This window comes from Sphaeramia orbicularis, chromosome 1, assembly GCF_902148855.1.
Source record: "Sphaeramia orbicularis chromosome 1, fSphaOr1.1, whole genome shotgun sequence".
NCBI classification, from domain to species: domain Eukaryota; kingdom Metazoa; phylum Chordata; class Actinopteri; order Kurtiformes; family Apogonidae; genus Sphaeramia; species Sphaeramia orbicularis.
In genome coordinates, this window is record NC_043957.1 from 41,841,158 (window position 1) to 41,860,862 (window position 19,705).

Sequence of the window (19,705 nt, forward strand, 5' to 3'; positions counted from 1 at the left end):
AAAACATATTATCCAATGGAAGACTGTTACCTATTTGTGTAGTTAATTCCAGGTTTTGTATTTTTTTCCTCTATAAACCTTTGGCTTCTTGTTATTCTCTTATTTAGTGCAACCTGTTAATGCAAATGGTGTAGGGCAGAGGGGTTTAATGGTGTGCATTTATGTGCATGTGTTTGTGCGTTACTGCGAGGTGGATTACCGATCACAATGACTTTCCCGTCTCCTTCCCTGTCGGTTCCTGCTGTCACGATGCGAATGCAGCTTCAAACTGACACCGAAAAAAGAGACGGAGGAAGACAGAAAGAGAGAGACAGGAGCGTCTGGGGCCTGTCAGTCAGTCCGACAGATGGACAGAATGACAGGTTGACTGGCTGACACTGAGTCAGAAAATACAGAGAGCCGTGATTGGCTGATCCCTCCAAGGAGACGATATGGTATTCTGTGGTCATTTTGGCCTAAGCTGTCACTGATCCACTGAATGTCACACACAGAATATATTACCCGAGGATGGGACATTAACCATTCATTATTTCCGTGTTCGCCATGGTATACTTACTTTGGTCTGCTTTTATTTTTAACGCCATTTTCCTTTAGGACTATTCTCAAAATAGCATGAACTCAGTTGTTTTTATTTTTTTTCTGCTTTGTTTATTCCTTCATTTTGCCTTAGCTTTTAATAAAAATAAGATTATTTACATTCTTTCCTGATCCTCATCTTGCTATTACATCTTATCTCTTGTCTTCCTCACAACACTGAGATCAAACGCCCTCCAGAATCACAGAAGGAGGCGTCCTTGTCCTGAAGGGGAAGCGATAACTGGAGAACCTCAATATGTCCTGATGGTGGGATCGATAGAGCTCAAAGGGCTGATCCAAACATATGGTACTACTATTGTCCATCTGGAACTCATCTGAATATTATCTGCATACTTTGGACTTAAAATAGAATGGGCAAGAGACTGAAAAGAGAGACTGAAAAGAGAAAGGTTAAAAAAAAGGATTTCAAACTTTTTTTTTCCCATTTTCTTTATGTTGTCATATGCATTGATATACAACCAAATGTTTAACTTTTACCACAAAGACTCCCAGTTAAAAGTTTTCTGTTGTTTGTATGTGTGTATGTTGTGTAAGTGTGCTTACATGGGCATCTATAAGTGTGTGTGCCTTTGAATATTTAAGTGTGTGCTGGTTGCGGGGTTATTGATTTGCGAGGGTGAATGCGTGTTGAAATTCAAGGTGGGCTTTCCGTCTCGTCCGTTCCCCTTGGCTGACAGAGCTCCCTGTAGATCTGCATGCACTCTACACACTCTCTGTTCTCTAATTCATTAGTTTCACTCTCACACAACTATCAAACACCATCATCTGGCATAGAAGTAGCTGCTGAAGCAAGTCCGCAATTCACCTTTAGGGAGGAAATGCACAATGCAGCATACTAAATGCCATACAGATGTAGAAAGTGTAGAGCTTCCACTTTTTTTTTTCCTGTTGAACCATAAATATGAATGTGGCTTTTGCTCATGTATATAAGATATTTACAAGGTATTTTACAAAGTTTTTTTTATTGTTTCCTTTTTTTCAAGTGAATTGTTTGTGATAACTTATCAAGTGTTTAAGATGTAGCACTAGTCAGGATCTCATTTATAAGTTGTGCAGCAGAGAGAGTGACAACAAGAGAAAGGCAGAGTGTGGAAAGGCAACAAAAGGTTTGCTCAGCATTGAATCTTTTGTTGTTGGATTGTTATTTTTGAGTGTCAACAACACTGTAAAATTCTTCCACTATTATTGAACCTAGGAGGTCACTTTAATAACCATTGATTCCTGGCTTCCCATTTGTTCCAGTGCATTGACTAATGCCAGAAAGCTGCCCAGTGCTTCCAGAGGCACGACTGTTTTCTGAGTAGCTGCTCAAGAGTAGCTGTACTGTAAGCAGAATTTGCTTGAGGAAACTTAGGAAAGTATTTTAAAGGTCAAACAGTGTTATTTATTTGACTTAACCAACCACACTTCCAGAATTAATCACTTGATAAGAGAAACTGCATCATTTTCAATGAGGAGCCTAAATATGACTATTTTATAATCGATGATAATATATAATAGACTAATATTTGACTGTATACTAGAAGGTTCATTTTTTCTCGTATTCATCCATTACTTTTACATGATTTATAACATTCAGTACTGATATCCTACTATATAATGCACATCTGTGTCCGATCGATCGATGTTGCAGCACAGGAGGGCATTTGTACGGATTTTCCTCAGCCTTCATAGGCCCGATCGCCACCAAACTCACCAAATGAATAGAAACATTACCTGACTATCTACTAGGCACAATTTTATGTCTGTATTCAAATGTTGTGAGGTATGCTGGGTGATTTTAGCCTCTCTCTACTTTGAATTCTTCATCCCTGCTGCCATACTCCATTTTCAGAAGTGATTATGCTGCTGTTCATGAAATTTCTACTGCTAGCACACGATACTACAATGTGAAGGCTGCAGTTCACTACTGCTGTATGAATTTAATCATGCTTGACAGGCCAAACAAATGCATGTGCTTCCCTTCATGCCTCACATGTTGACTCAAATTATTACCTGCACAATGCATGATTAAATGGTAGTTTACAAATGGATAGTGGTTTCAGACAAGTTCTACTTATCATGTAATCGCACTGGCCAAAATCCTTGAGAAGGCAGTGTCTAAACAACTTACAGCTTTTCTGGAGACACACCAGATCTATGACACTTTTCAGTCTGGGTTTAGACAACGCCACTCAACAGAAACCGCACTCTTAAAAGTGTCTAGTGACATCCTGATGGCGGCCGACTCCGGGAAATCCACGGTCTGGGTCCTGCTAGATCTCTCCTCGGCCTTTGACACAGTGGACCATACCAAAATGACTGAGAGACTGAGGGACCTGGTAGGGATGTCAGGTCCTGTGCTAGACTGGTTCTCCTCTTACCTGACTGGCAGAAGCTTCACTGTGTCAATAAACAACTTCCAATCTGACTCAGCGGATCTACTGTGTGGTGTGCCCCAAGGCTCTGTCCTGGGACCAGTGCTATTCTTACTCTATGTCCTCCCACTTGGCCACATTATCCGACAGTATAGTGATGTCTCCTATCATCTATTTGCGGATGACATCCAGATATACTGCTCCTTTAACTCCTCTGAGCCCCACAAAATGAGTTCCTTAATCAACTGCTTGTCAGAGCTGAAGCAGTGGCTAAATGAGAACAGCCTCCAGCTGAAGTCCAGCAAAACTGAGACCCTCATTATTGCCCCGGACAGTGCAATCCCAGGGATCAAACACCACCTTGGAGACCTGAGTTCCTCGGTAAAGACCAAACTGAGGAATCTGGGTGTCATCTTTGACCAGGACATGTCTTTAGAATTCTACTCCAAACACCTAGTCAAAAACTGTTTCTTCCAACTACGCAACATCTCCAAACTCAGATCTATGGTGTCCATCAATGAGCTCGAGATGATCGTTCACGCTTTTGTGTCTTCTCGCTTAGACTACTGTAACAGCCTGTTCACACGCTTAAACAAGAAGGAGCTGGCCCATCTACAGTTTGTCCAGAACTCTGCTGCCAGGCTCCTGACCCGCACAAACAGGAGAACCCACATCACTCCCATTCTTAAATCTCTCCACTGGCTCCCTGTTCTATATCGTTTTCATTTCAAAATTCTGGTGCTAACTTTCCGGGCTCTACATGGCCAGGCCCCTGCATACATTGCTTCCCTGATCCAGCCCTACAGCTCGACTCGTAGCCTGAGGTCTTCAGGACAGCACCTGCTGACGGTTCCACACACCTGTTTTAGCACACACGGTGACAGGTCTTTTAAAGCTGTGGCACCACGTCTATGGAATGACCTGCCTCTACACCTACGGTCCATGGACTCTGTAGAGAGCTTTAAAAAACACCTCAAAACCCTCCTGTTCAAAAAGGCTTTTTATTCTCCAACCTGACCCAGGGCCACCACAAATTGATTACACTCTATGTATTCATCATAACGTACTCCATGTGTCCCCCCCGCCCCCTCTCTCCCCCAGTCTCTCTATATCTCTTTTCTCCTCCTTTTACTCTCTCTCTTTAACCCCAACTGGTCAAGGCAGACAGCCATCCTTCAGGAGTCTGGGTCTGCTCGAGGTTTCTGCCTGTTAAAGGGAAGTTTTTCCTCGCCACTGTCACCAATCACAAGTGTTGGCTCCTGGAGGATTCTGTTGGGTCTCTGTAAACTTGATTTGATTCTGATTTGAATTGATAAAGCACTTTTTGACTCTGTCTGTGAAAAGTGCTCTATAAATAAAATTTACTTACTTACTCACTTACAATGGTACCGCAGGTACAATGCTGCTAGTTATAAAAATGAACAGCAGCTAATGATGACATTTAATATGAAATTGTTGCATTTCTGGGTAAGATGTTGTGTTTCATACCCATTAAAATGTCCTAACCTCTTATCTTAAAGAGTCAGTCATTATACTCCTTAGTGTTGGGTTAGATCACTCAGGGAAAGTCTGCTAGAGCTCCTCAGATCCACAAAGGTGAGTCAACAGGAAAGTGATCCTGTGAGGTTCTTTTGGACTGCCAGGCCTATTCACCAGCACTCTTTAATGAGCCCTTCCTGCCCTCCTGGTTCCAGAGTAGTGCCGTCAACCTGGTCAGGTGTAATATGTACCTTGGATGTTTTCTTTTCCATAGGGGTCCTCTGAATCATTCACTGTATGCCATCATCTACTCCTCCACATCCAGAAGAGCCCACTGAAATGGGTTGGGCCTCTGATTTAGATGCCACATGGAAATCTCACTGTTGAGGTGTTTAGTACATGTCCAACAGGCAGGAGACCATGAACAGACTCAGGACAGACTTGTGAGTTTATATCACTGAGCTTATTGAGCATCTATGTGTCTCAGGCAGAAGGAGGTCTGGGTGTCCCTGTTACAACTGCTGTCCATACATCCTGGACCCAGAAAATGGAATAGAAACTAATGAACTGATGAACAGACAGACTGATGGGTCATTATGCTCCAAACTACCACACTTTACCCACTCAGAACAAATCAAACAATGTAGATGGATCAAAATAATCCTGCAACTAAATTTCCAATTTCTCTGATACACCCGTTGTGTTTTATCCGGATGCTCCAGTGCTTTTAAATCTGTACCATCTGGATGCTTCATCCAGTGTTTAGTAATGCTAAACCTATAACTATTAGAAACTCCTTTGAAACCTTTATGGTGGATAAGTGGGCCACTTATGCTGTTAATATTACATCTGTGAAAATTGTGCTTTTTAGCAAAAACATGCTCTTTGGGTTTTTAAGAGAACACTGTGCACAGACTAGTATTGTTGATTATCACCAGCTGAAAATATCCCATTGGCTCAACAAAAAATACACCATAAATTTAGAAATAAATCAGCTAATTTGCATAGAAATACATTTTCTATAGAGTCCTTGTTTTGGAATTTTCTTCTGTAGAGCTGCCAGTGGTCAAATGTATCTGAATGAGTTCCTTGATCCAGATAACTGAAACCTGCCTTTTTTCATTTATGTGCAAAAAGGAGTTCTGTTTTCCTTTCCTCTGTATTCCCAGCCTCCTCCAAGAGTTGAAAATAAGAGCTTTGGCTTGTTTATCCTCTGTCTTTTTGCTCAGGGACCAGGAGCATCACCACCTACAGAGCGGAGATAAGTGACCTTTCGAACGCTGACCTCCTTTTGAACAGTGACCTCCGGCCAGGTTCAAGAGTCACCACAGCAACATAGCAGGCCTGTCATCCACAGGGCCTGGTTAACCACTGCCCAGTGAGCAGGATGTTTGTTTGCGTACGTGTAAGTGTATATGTGCATGTGTCTGTGTGTGTGTGTGTGTGAGAAAGAGAAACAATGTATGCTCGAACATGTCAATGTAACTGAAGAGCTTTCTAAGTGTGACCCAAATAAAAGGTCTCTGTGAGCCTCAGGACACCCAACTTACATGTCCCCTCGACATTCACATACACACACACACACACACACACACACACACACACACACACACACACACACACACATACACAGTAGCTGATGGTTCCCATGGTGACTGTGTTCCAGTGAGTGGGATTTTCCAGGCGGCGTCCGGAACAGTGGACACTCCAGAGTTTGTCCTGGAAGTTTGCTTTGATCTGAGTGGGTAGATCAACCCAAAGGGAGGACAATACTGACCTTTTACACACATAGTCATGCAAACACACACACACACACATTTGTATTTCTATACTTGAGAGAATCACTTCTTACATTCCCTAGTTTTTAATCTTTACTGAAATGGGTGAAATGGGTATGAATTGATTGTATTGGAGATATAAGAACAAGCTGTAAACAGAATAAGATTATAGCAGGGATATTGTACTACCAAACAGCTGCAGACATACAGCAATATGTCATGCAAATAATGCGTTCTGCTACTTCAACTATGGGGAAAACTTTTTACTTGCTAAGTTCTCCATTGAGTTAAAGGTAGGGTAAGAGATCCTGGAAAAACGGTTTGAGCAAGCTATATTTTGAAAATACACAATTCAAAAGTCCAAACCCCTTTCTTCAGACTTCTCCCTGAAGCCACACCTCCAGAGTACGCAATGCTTCTTCCAGAGGGTTCATGAGCGCTGTGCAGCATCAATTCGCCCACCCACCACAGCTTAACATGCATTTCTAATTACTCTATGCCTCCCACTCCTGAATCTTCGCAAACTTTCATTTGAGGGGGGCAGGACATTTGTCCTCAAATAGCAGTTGAGTTTGACAGACATATCACCATTCAATCATTTTGATGGGCCGGTTAAAATGATTGGATGGTGTTTTTTCAGTCCTGTCTGTTCCATAGGTGACTAACATTTTTTATTTTTGTGTTAGAACATTTAATTGATTGGTTGCAGTTGGGGTGTGAAGGGGATTTTAAGCAATATAGTAAAAAATGGTCCAGGAAAACATCTCCTACCCTACCTTTAATCTGCTGTTTCAAGAAGAATAAAAATAAACCAAAATAGTAAAAATGCTCAAATACTTAACCAGAAGTTACAGAAGAGTGGAAAATGTAGTAATTAAACTCATTGTTAAGATATACTGTATATATTGACATATGCTACATTACTCAATAATAAAATGCCCATATGAAGAGCAGGCTAGTTTGCAATAATGTATGTTCTCACCTTTAAGGCTCAAATGTCACAAACGCCCACAGTAATACTGGTTGCAGTTGTCTTTATGATGTCTACAGAGAAAGGGAGGACCAGACACTAGTAATAAACCCTCTGTCTCTTGGACTGGCTCAAACACCAGGGTTTATGGGGCTGGTACTGCTTTATGTGTGCTTGAGAGTAAAAGTGTGTGTGACTGCAGATGTAATGAAAGTTAGAATGCTTCTGCCTTGTTGTACTGACACATTTATTATCTGTGCTGAAACCTGTGCTGAAAACCGAGACATGCAAGACCAGCTGAAGTTCACACCACACAAAGAGAGACTCCAGAGCACACAGACATAAGGGACACACTGCTTATCAGGCTGCCTTTGTAGGTCATTATCAAAAACCATGTAGAAATCATTAAAAATAAAATAATCTTCAAGATAAATCACCCCATGAGAGGGAAATCTGAGGGGTGTATCATGTCGCATGGAGCTGTGGGGAAACACTATATTGTTAAAACTAAGAGACTGAGAAAACATCAGAAACTGATGACGTTAAATGTCTGTGGTCACCAGTCACAGACAGCCAAGGCTAATAAAGTCCATGACAAAGAGTCACAGGATAATTGTTGTTGAGCACATTCACATCTGATGCCAATAAACCTCTTTTTGAATGATTTAATGATGTCTAATAATCATGTCATTTTATTTTATTGTTCAGCAAAGACATGTGAAATGTCATCATGGAAACTTACCAAACTTATACATTCTGACAGAAGTGAAAAGATATTTTACATGATTTTTAGTGTGTTATAATGAGTCAAAATGCTCATACAATGAACCTTGAATTATACAATACTTCCTCCCATATTGAGTACATAACTCTTAAATACAATAATGGTGAAGCCATGCTAATGACAAATAGTAATCTGCAATGAGGTAACTGCCTACAGACAGAAGGAAAAGTAAATGCTGATTTTAATGTATAATCTGTTCTCAGTTAAAACCATTCAACACAACTTTGTGAATTTGTTGCTGTCGAACAAACGGTGCTGTTTGAGTTTCTTCAGAGTAACTATTCAATGAGCCTGTGTACATGACCATAGATATGTAATAACTGTGAGTAATCAGATAATTGTAATAATTTGGCTCATTTACATGCATTTCAGAAATGCGATAATCGAAAAACCCTGGTTTACATATTTTAGTCCGTTATTAGATTTCTTTCATACATACTGTACATAGTAAAGTTATTGTTGTTGTGTTCTGCTCACATTGTGACTACATTTTTTTTTACACATGCATACATGTGAAAGAATGAAATAAATCTGATTAATACATATAGCACAAAGACGTGTGTTAAGGCAGGTGTGAAAACTGCCATTATCTGATCATGCATTACATGCTGTTGAATTATCTGATAAAAATCCAGAAATCAGACAGTGATCATAGTTTTAGCGTGCATGCATGGTAACAGCCACAGTGGATAATAAAAAAGGAGCAGTCATTTCCATGACATTAAAATGCACATCTCAAAATCTTCACAAATAATGTCACTACTATCTGCATGGGTGGAAAATCATTCCAAGCCAGATATCATTTAGTTATCTAAATGACGCAAATACCTTGTCTGAAGCTACAGTTTATATTTCAAACAGACATCCTGTGTAATACATACAGGTTAATTCAGATTCAATACACATATTATTATTATTATTATTATTATTATTATTATTATTATTATTATCATTGTCATCATCATTATTATTGTTATTGGTCAGATGTTCTCATTTTCTGTTTCATTTTATCAAGATTACTAAATGGCAATAATAATGGTTGCACAGCTTCCATTAAATTTATCACACATAATGCATTTGTCATCTTGACTTGTGCCAGTTGGAAAAATGGAATAGCCCTTAGTTTTGCATGGTTGGAGAAGGGGTGTGTTCAAATTACGGTATTGGACTGGCACTGATCTCTTGTGTGTCATAACCTCACTTTCTGTGTGAGGAACCAAGGGGAAATTTCCTGTAACAATATCCTGAAATACCCTCTTTATGTCTGGGAAATGTTTTAGGCATTCAGCAGTCACAGAGTGAACATCTGAAAATAAAAATATCACATGATCAAAATGACAGAGCTGAAAATGTTAGAGAGGTCACTTCTATCTTTGTCTGTCTGTCTGTCTGCCTGCCTCGCCCTCTTTCTCTTTTTGGTGAGAACAGAGACTCCTCTCACTCTGAAAGCGGTAATTTCCTCTGTATTGACTGATGTGACCTGTTAAAGTTATGACAAAAGAGACATACACATTCACCAAGGGGGGGATTGGGTGACACACAAAGGTCAGTGCAAAGGTTATAGAGAGAGTCACCCTTCATGTATGAGAGAGGAGCCTGGAAGAATCACCGGTAATAGAGGATATTAGGAAGAGTCGATGCATTTGTCAACTTTCATGGCAAAAACATGGATTAAGTCTCACTGTAGTGCTTACCACTGATAAATGCTTTATGTAATTTAGATATAATGTGATCTGAGGCATATTTATTCACTGGAGACAAATACCTATCACTGATTGTCTAAAAAAAAGCAGGGATAATAGATATTTTTGAGTTTGTTTTTGCTACTTTTGCTTACATGTGTGTATATAGAGATATCATGTTATGTTTGACATATTTATGCTAACCCCTGATACTATCTTGACTTAAGGGAGTGATGTTTTGCTTTCTTTTCAATGGAATTATACATTTTAAAACATTTCCCTGTGGTCTACATAAACTGTAAATGCAATGCTTGGGTCTGAATTCTTCATTAATTAAACTCCACAGGCAACCCTATTTAAGATAAGATAAGATAAGATAAGATAAGATAAGATAAGATAAGATAAGATAAGACTTTAATGATCCCACCATGGGGAAATTTCACAGTTGACAGCAGCAACATACAACACACCAAGGCAAGAGAAAAACAGGTAGAAAAAAAAGAAAAAACATAAGTGAGAGTGAAATATAATGACATGACAAAGGTTGTTTTGAGTGCTGGCCCTTTAAATGCACATGAGCCACTTCATGCCCACCCCCTACAGGTTGTTGGCTGTGCTGCTTTGTCCCATTCAGCCAACAACTGAACATTTTAGGTAATCACCTCCATGGTCTTGCACCGCCCTACCTCTGTGAGCTCTTTCACACACACATACCGACTCGCTCTCTAAGATCAGTTGATCAGCTGCTCTTGATGGTGCCGAGAACATCCCGTAAGCTCTGAGGAGATCGGGCCGTTGATGTTGCTGGTCCCAGACTGTGGAACAACCTGCCTCTGTATATCAGACAGGCCTCCTCGTTGCCTGTTTTTAAATCTCTTCTTAAAACCCACCTGTTCTCCTTGGTTTTTTAACACTCTTGCAATGTTGACAGTTTGTTTTCATATCTTATCTTGTTTTATTTATTTAATTTTATTGTTTCTTAATGTTTTATTAATTTTATGTGTTGTGCTTTTAGTCTTCTGTACAGCACTTTGGTCCACTGTGGTTGTTTTAAAGTGCTTTATGAATAAAGTTGGATTGGATTGGATTGGATTGGATCGGATTGGATTGGGCAGGTTGATATGCATCCAATATGATATGCAACTCAGTGCTGTACTGTGTCTCTTATCAGCGAGCCACAGGACTTATCAGAAACACAATTCCCGTAACAGACACATAACTGCATTACATGCAACACCAACACAAAACTGTCCAGATTTATGCATGTAATGTAAACACTGACAGATTCAAATATCAAAATACTATTTCTTTCTGTATGATTCATTGCAGCATTCTCAAAATGCTAGAATTACAGTCTGTGCAGGAATATGTGTTTGGGGGTTTCTGTGTCTTCCTTCACACTGAACATGGTGTTAATTATTCTTTGTGATAAGGATGAGGCCATTTCTCAAAATACAGTCACTTTGATTTTGCCAATGACAGTCAAGCATCTACTTCCAGGCACAGGCTACTGCATGTTTATAGGCTGGTTGTAAATAACACCACCAGCTGATGCTTTATGAAGACACCTCAGAGAATTACTTTAAGGGGTGGATACTTGGAGGAGCAAAGTTTATTTGCTTTATGCTCTCTACAGGGTGGGGAAGCAAAATTTACAATATTTTGAGACAGGGATTGAAAGACAGTGTATGACCAATTAGTTTATTGAAAGTCATGAGAATTTATTTGCCACAAGAAAACTGACATAATAGAAAATGTTTTTATTCTATGTGTCCTCCTTCTTTCTCAATAACTGCCTTCACACGCTTCCTGAAACTTGCGCAAGTGTTCCTCAAATATTCGGGTGACAACTTCTCCCATTCTTCTTTAATAGTATCTTTAAGAAAGTCGACATTGCTGCGTGATGTTCTATTGGTAGCATGTTCTAAAACGCCCCAAATAGCAGAATCCAGAGGGTTTAGATCTGGGCTAGAAGGCGGCCATAAACATGATTCCCAAAAATTGCTAAAGTTGGATTTGTTGCTGTTGTCAACAAGTGTTTTGGTGTTCTTGTGTAAGATTTTAACTTCAAATCATATTTTACTGCATTTCTAACGGTCTTGTTGTCTGCCTCAAGTTCAGTTGCCATTTTTCTCATGGATTTGGTTGGATCCTTTAGGATTTTGGATTTGAGAGCTTTAATAAAAGCTTTGGTACATTTTTTGTTGCTTCCTCCACTTCCAGACTTTCTCGTAATAGTTTTGCTCATAGTCATTCTCTTCTTTACATTATAAACAGTCTTTATGGACACTCCAACTATTTTTGAAATCTCCTTTGGTGTGACGAGTGCATTCAGCAAATCACACACTCTTTGACGTTTGTTTTCCTGATTACTCACATGGGCAAAAGTTTCTGAAAAGGTATGGATAATAGTGTTAGGTATGATTATGACATCAATATATGTTTGGTTTCAAAACAGTTGACGTAGTGCCTGCTGAGAAAAAACAACTAAATGTTCATTGTAACTTTTGCTTCCCCACCCTGTACTCTCAAAGAAGTATTGAAAGTATATTTTCTGATCTTTAAAAACAGGATGGGAGTGTGATGTTGCATGCATATAGCTAAAGTGCAGCTATAGGAAGTATCCAGATTTTCCTTTAATGGTAAATGAAGAAATTGTTTAATTATATTGTAGTTTACTTATGACTACCGTGCTATTACACTGATAAACTAATGCAGCATGACAAGATTTAAATTGCATTAATACACTCAACTTAAAGGAAAAGTATATTTTAGAAGCTGCTCTGAGTTGCTCGGGTTTGTGCAGAAAAATCCAAAAGCCTTATGAAGTCAGTCTCAAAGGGAACAATGTGTTTTAAGCAGATACGTTTTATGCCTGAGCTTTAATGCCTTACTTTTATTCAGCTTTAAAACTCCTATATAGAGACAAAACAGAGAAAGATTAGAAGAATAAGAGATAACTAAACAATCCAATAAAGCAGACTGTGTGACTCTATGTTTTGGCTGTATAATAAGCTAGATGAAGGTGTACATTTGACCTTGCATGTGTTTTTAGTTTGGCTATTTTAGCTATTTCCTTCCTTCTTCCTCCCTTACCTCTTTCTCTCTCCCCATCATGCCCTGAGGCGAGGTATGGCCCAATGCACCTCCACTTAAAATGACTCTCCCCCCTCCAGCCCCCTCCCCTTGTGTATGTGTGTGCATTGGCATGAGCGTTTGTCATTAAAGTCAAGTGCATTATTGTGTGAAGCATTAATGATAATCCTCCGTAGCGCTCCTGTGCTGTATAAGCCCCTCGAGGCCCTTTTTACCTTTTACCTCCAGAAAAACACACATCTAACTGAGCCTCTGTTATACTTAAAGAGCTGCCCAGATGCACAAAAGACGGACAGCTCCGACAGAGAGGCAGAAAGAGGGGGGTCAGTTGAAACCAGCAGGAAAGAGCAGAACGTATGAAAGACTTCTTCAAATCGGCAACAGCTTGGTGTCTCCCAGCACAGCAGTAAAGCTCTCCAGGTCTCTGCATGCATGTCCATACACACTTCTGCCTCAATTAAACCCGCCTTTTCTCACTTTACCGGCCTTCCTTCCTTCTTCCTCTTTTACCTTTCTCATCCATCGTTCCAATTTACAGCTTATCACTCAGACCCAGAACACAGCTTCTGGAAATGTAGCATATTTCCATTGGACCAGCCGCTGCATACTGACAGAGCTTTATAAAAGAAACGCTCACAAATATTACTATCTCTTACAGCGACCATCTTTTATTTAAAGCCAGGAATTCTAAGCAGATGTCTTTATGTATTTGCTTGCACAATGTAGCTGTATGTTTGGACATGGGAAGCTGAATGAAAGTTCGCACTGGATTCTGTACAGACAAGAATACTACACTTCTGTTGTAATCACAATGGCTATACTCCAAACATAATACTGATCCCCAGGACTCTACCTCGCACACATTCACATATATACTGTAAATGCACATGTAAGTCAAACACACATGCACAAAAAAACACCCAGGTAATCATTTCCATCTTTTCTTTGCATTCATATTCCTCTTCCTTTCATATGTTTTCATAAAATCAATGCCAAGGCTCTCAAAAGACTTAAATAAGTGGGCTTTTTTTTTGGAAATCCCATTTAAAGGGCCCCACTCAATGTGTCATGGGCATCTGTACCATGTCAAAGATTATACAGGAGGCTGGTGCCAAAAAGACAATAAGACCCTGGACTCTCCTATTCTATGACGACTGTGGTTTCACCCTAGTAAAAATCTCATTTTGATTCATTCGATGTTCAGATAATTAAAGATATTGGATCCAAGTATTAGCACAAATAGCATATTCAGTTCATCAGCTGTGACAAATCACCACCGTCAAACAGCCAGGCATGAGCTTCTAGGCATAAAATTCTTTGGGGGTGTTTTTCTAATGTATATAGCCACATCTAATTAAACACGATCCCCTTTGGTATGTGCCCACCATAGAGTAGTTAAATAAAATCCTTTTTTTTTTCTGGGGGGGGGGGGGCTCAACACCACATACATAAGTGTGCAAAGGACTGAGGTTTCTAAACCTTCACTTATACTGTAGTTAACTCAGCAAGACGTCTTGAATTTAGGACAAGATGAAACCAGAAAGAAACAACTGGAAACATGCATAACTTTCTGTTTGAGGGCGCATATGAGAAGGAAAATGGGTATATTCTGAGCTGGCCCAGCAGGCCACTGCAGTTATTAGTGTGAACAATAAAACTCCTACTAATACCAGCTAAATCCTGTTTATATTCAATATGTGAGGTGTTTCTTTTATTGTATGTATGGAAACTGGTTCTAATCATCTTAAGAATCCATGAGCTCATGGAATGCACCTGCATACTTAATAGACTTAAAATGTCTTAGCTAGAGTCCTCCACACTGCCCTCTTCAGGAACAATGCAACAACTGAGGAGATGACAAGTGATGGAGTAGATGGAAAACCGTCAAAAAGGGGGAATGGGTAAGCTGAAAAAGAGGATGAATTGGTCCTTGTCTTGCCATAGTTATTTTGAGCACAGGCTTTGTTCGTTGGTGTAATGAGTTCTCTTGATTTCTTCATCCTGTAGCTATATTTGATATTTGGTAGTTTGTCAGTGTAGTCTATTTCTTGCTGTTGTTTTTGGAGCTGTTGAGGCAGTGAAACTGGGGAAAATTAAAATGTGTAGCTACTGTGCCCCTCTTCTGAACTACATAACAAGATCCAGGTGCATTTTTACACAGTCACACACACACACACACACACACACCTTCGAATGTCCATGCAGTCAGGGGTGTGTGGTGTTGCTGTAATGAGATACGCTGGTGGCTAAGGTGTTAAAGTTCCTCTGGGCTGCTGTAGAGGTAGCAGAGGGACCACCACCTCGGTGCTAAGCTGCTGCTCATTTCCTGATCACTTATTGTGTCACTCTGAAGCTAAATTCAGTTGCTAAACCACTTTGACAAATGCACATGCACATACTCATTCATACACATATTGTACAGTACACACACAGCATTGTGGTGACCCTGCACGTAGTCATCCCCATCCCCAGGGCACACTGGGCTGTATGCTGTTGGTCACGCTCCGGCCCAGAAATGCTGTTCACTAGACTGCTGTCTTTCATCACCATCTCCACAGCAACCACGCTCTAAAGTCACCGGACACCGAATTCCACCTGGGCCTGTGACACTTGCTGTTTTCTTCCAAGCTCAACATTCTGCCACAGCTCACTATCTGCTTTATAGCTCTGCATAGCTCTGTTTCATATGTTCTTGGAACTGGCTATCCCGTCTCCGTCTGCTTCTCACTCAATCCACCAACGCACTCTCCATGAACAAGTTTTGTTTTAGTTGGTCTCATTTAGCATGTGCTTCATTACTGAATTCATAGCTGAATTAATGTACCATTGAGGTCTTTTGGCAAATTGAGTTTGAGGCCCTTGCTGAGGCCCATGTTCTGCTCACTAACTGCATCTTACATAAGTGAATATTCATAATAAATACAACCCCAATATCAAAAAAGTTAGGATGTCACATAATTGTGGAATTAAAGACAGAATGCAAATGATTTGAAAATCTCATAAGGCTCATATTTTATTCATTATAGAACCACAAAGAAACATGTCAAATGGTTTGAGAAAAGCACCACTTCCAAAAATATATATATTTTAAAAAATGACTTTGACAGCCTCAAAATATCTCCAAAGCAAACGCTGGAAAAGTAAACAAAGAAAAGAAAAGTAGCACTAAAAAGAAACAGCTGGAGGATTTTTTTTTTGCAGCTAATGTTAATTAGCTACAGGTCAGTGACATGAATGCATATTAAAAAGCATCTTAGAAGGCAAAGTTTTTCTGAAGTAAAGACATTGAATATCTCATCATCTATAACCAAAAATTCACCAACCCAAAAGTCTCCATAAATCATAAATCAACACTGGATGCCTGTAATCTCTGGGTCCTAAGGTTGGCCACTGCTATTAAAGTTGGACTTGATTCTGTAATGAAATCACTGCATTAGCTCAGGAACACTTCTAAAAATCACTGTCTGTGAGCACAGATTGCAGTGCCATCCATATATGCAGGATAAAAGTTTTGACCCTGTAATAAAGAAGCCATGTGAACATAATCCAGAAAGACAGGCCAAAGTTCTTTTAAAATGGACTGAGGAAATGTTGAAAATTGTTACAAGATCAAAGGCATTCAATTTTGAAATTCTTTTGGAAACCATGGACAGCACATCCTTCAGGACCTGAGAGTAGTGGGACCATCTCCGGTTTGTTATCAGCTCTAAATCCAAATCCTCATCTTTGATGATAAGGAGGTACATAAGTTCCTACAGAATGGGCAGCTTGCATATCCTGACAAGTACCATCAACGGTGAAAGGTATGCACAGCTTTTAGAATAACATATGCTATCATCCAGATGATGTCTTTTGCAGGGAAGGCCTTGCATACTTTAGCAGATGATTCCTAAACTGCATACATCTATTACAGCATAGCTTCATAGAAGAGAGCAGGGGCTGCACTGACTTGCCTGCAGTCCAGACTTTTCACCAACTGAAGTGTTTAACGCATAATGAAAGAAAATACAACAAAGACCCAGTACTCTTGAGCAGCTAGAATCCTATATCAGACATGTATAGGACAACATTCCTCTCTCAAAACTCCAGCAACTGTTCTCCTCAGTTCCCAGATGTTTACAGGCTGTCAATAATAAACACGGAATCCTACACAGTAGTAAACAAAACCCTGTCCCAAGTTTTTGGAGATGTGTTGCTGCTATTACATTCAAAATTACTTTACTGTGGGTTTTATAGGTAGAATTTTTTCAGTTTTAAGCATTTGATATCTTTCCACTTTTTATTGTGAAGTAAATATGGGTTTTTTGTGATGTTGCAAATCATTACATTCTGCTTTTGTTTTCTGTGGTGTCCTACATTTTTTGGGTTCAGGTTTATACATCCCATTAGTAATATGGACTTGATACTTTTGTTTAAATCTCCAGAGATTGTTTAGTTCTCATATGGTATACTGCCTCAGCTCCAATAATTGATATATATTATTATAATTAAATTACACAGATGCAGTTTCAGTGGGTTTCATGCTTTTAATTTCGTAAATGACATTTGAAAGACAATGTTTATACAACTACAGTGTACTACTATTACAGTGTAATAGTAGTACACTGTAATAGAGAGGCCAGCTAAAGTCAAAAAGTTAATTTAATATATTTAGCATAAAATTCCAAATCATAAATTATCCTTAAAGGGTTTTACAGTGTGTACAAAATACAATACTTGTATCCTTAGACCCTTAATTGAATAACGCAATGAAACCCCAATAAAAGTTTTTCCCCGCAATGAGTACAATGCCCTCAAACACAAAAACCCCATTGTTTGCTTATCATTGCAGCTGATATCTTGTAATGGTACATTTTCCAGAGTAAAACTACAGTTAATCACATTTAACAAATGAAACTAGATATTTGGGGGCCTAGGAGGTCTGGAACACTTGCTCAATTGACTGAACTTAAATCCGAGCACATGGACCAGAGAAGTGAATCATAATGAAAAGGTTTTGAAGAATATAATTTTTACAAAAATAAACATGTACTATCAGGAGGGACAGTATGCCCCAACTTAACATTACTTGCACCGCTTAATAAGAACAAAGGTAAACCAGAAGTGCTCTGCTGCCCTCATGTGGTTTGATTGAAGAGAAGCTGGTAGTCCATTCGTACATTCAGAGAAACATTAGTGGCCCAGATGATACTATCATTACCATCTTACAGTTTTTCACAATCGCTAAGACACATTTTTGGAAAGGTGCACCCCTTTTCTCAAAACTGTAAACACATAATGCAGATTTCAAACTACATTCACAAAATCTGTCAATCTTCTTGCAACAGCAAACACTTGCTTCAGAACTGTTTTACCTGCATTCAAAAGCAAACACTGCTTTCAGATCACACACACAACCAGGCAACATGTAGACACTACAGAGCTGTCATCACACACTACACAGCAAAATGGAAAACACTGCATCCAGAAAGACCACAGAAAACTGTAAAACTGTATTACTATAAAACACTCAAAAAATCTTGTACATCTTCAAATCAAATTGATGACAGATTCATTCTGCCTCAGCATCATGTCTTTGAGGACTTCATCCACATCACAGGCAATATTGTCCCTTTCCAGGCAATGAAGGATAAACCCTCTGGTGTCAGATCCAGCCTTAACAACACTCCACACTTCCGTCACCACAGACCATCTCCATTGCCTCTAACAGATTTTCTCTAGTATATGGATTCAGTCATAGACCTTCCACTGGCATGCAGAGAAACATTCTTCTTTTGGGTTTAGTAAAGGACTGTATGGTGGAAGGCAAATATTTATGAAACTCTGGCTGATATTGAACCACTCCTGTATCTGGACATTGTCCCAAACCACAACATAGACAGAATCCTCTGCCTCTCAGGTTGTTTCCATCCATTGATGGTGTCCGGTGCACTTTGAACTGGCTTATGTCATGTGCAGCTGGTTTAAAAATATTGTGTTCAGTTTTGAGTGGTTGTGTCTACTTGTTGACATCCGTGTTGTGTTTGTGTTTAACGTTTACCTCCTGTGTGTGTTCACCATTTTTCAGCTCCTGTGCATCACAGTGAGAAATGTTTTAGTGAGTGAGAATGTGTGTAGAGTTGTGCAAAAAAGTGTGTAACAAGTGGGAAAATTGTGTGTAAGTATGACAATCAGCTTAAGGTTTTGCCAAAAGAGTGACTGATTTGATAAATGAGTTTGTGCTACTGAGTAGTTGAGTCAGAACGGGGTTAGTGTTTTAGCAATTCAGAAAAACTGTAAATAGACAGAAGAGCTCTTACTCTCCCTAGTAGTTCATATGTGTGTGCAGACCTTATGTAGGCTATAAAACTCTAGTGCACACATGCGGCCAGGGGGCCAAATCCGGCCCTTCAAAGGGTCCAATCTGGCCCGTAGGATGGATTTGTGAAATGTAAAAACTATGCTGAAGATATTAACAATAGAGGATGTCAAAATCATTGAAATTCAGATTCCACGTACAGACCAATTAGATCTCAAGTGGGTCAGACCAGTAAAATACTATCATATTAAACCTATAAATAATGAAAACAGCAATTTTATCTTTGTTTTAGTGTAAAAAAGTAAAATTACATGAAAATGTTTATATTAAAAAACTGTTATTTTACAAAAAAAATGTGAAAAACATGAAATGTCTTAAGATAAGTAAATGCAATTTTACCAATATTCTGCCTGTTATTAAATGTTTTGTGTATTTGTAATTGTAATGTCAGATGTAATGCACATGTGTAAAGGATCAACTAATAATCTGGGGCAGAATATTGTTAAAATTGCGCTTGTTTTTCTAAAGACGTTTCCAGTTCATGTTATACAGATTTTTGTAGATGTAAACATTATCATAATTTAATTGGACTTTTTTCACTGATATTATTTTACTGGTCTGACCCACTTGAGATCACATTGGGCAGAATGTGGCCCCTGAGCTA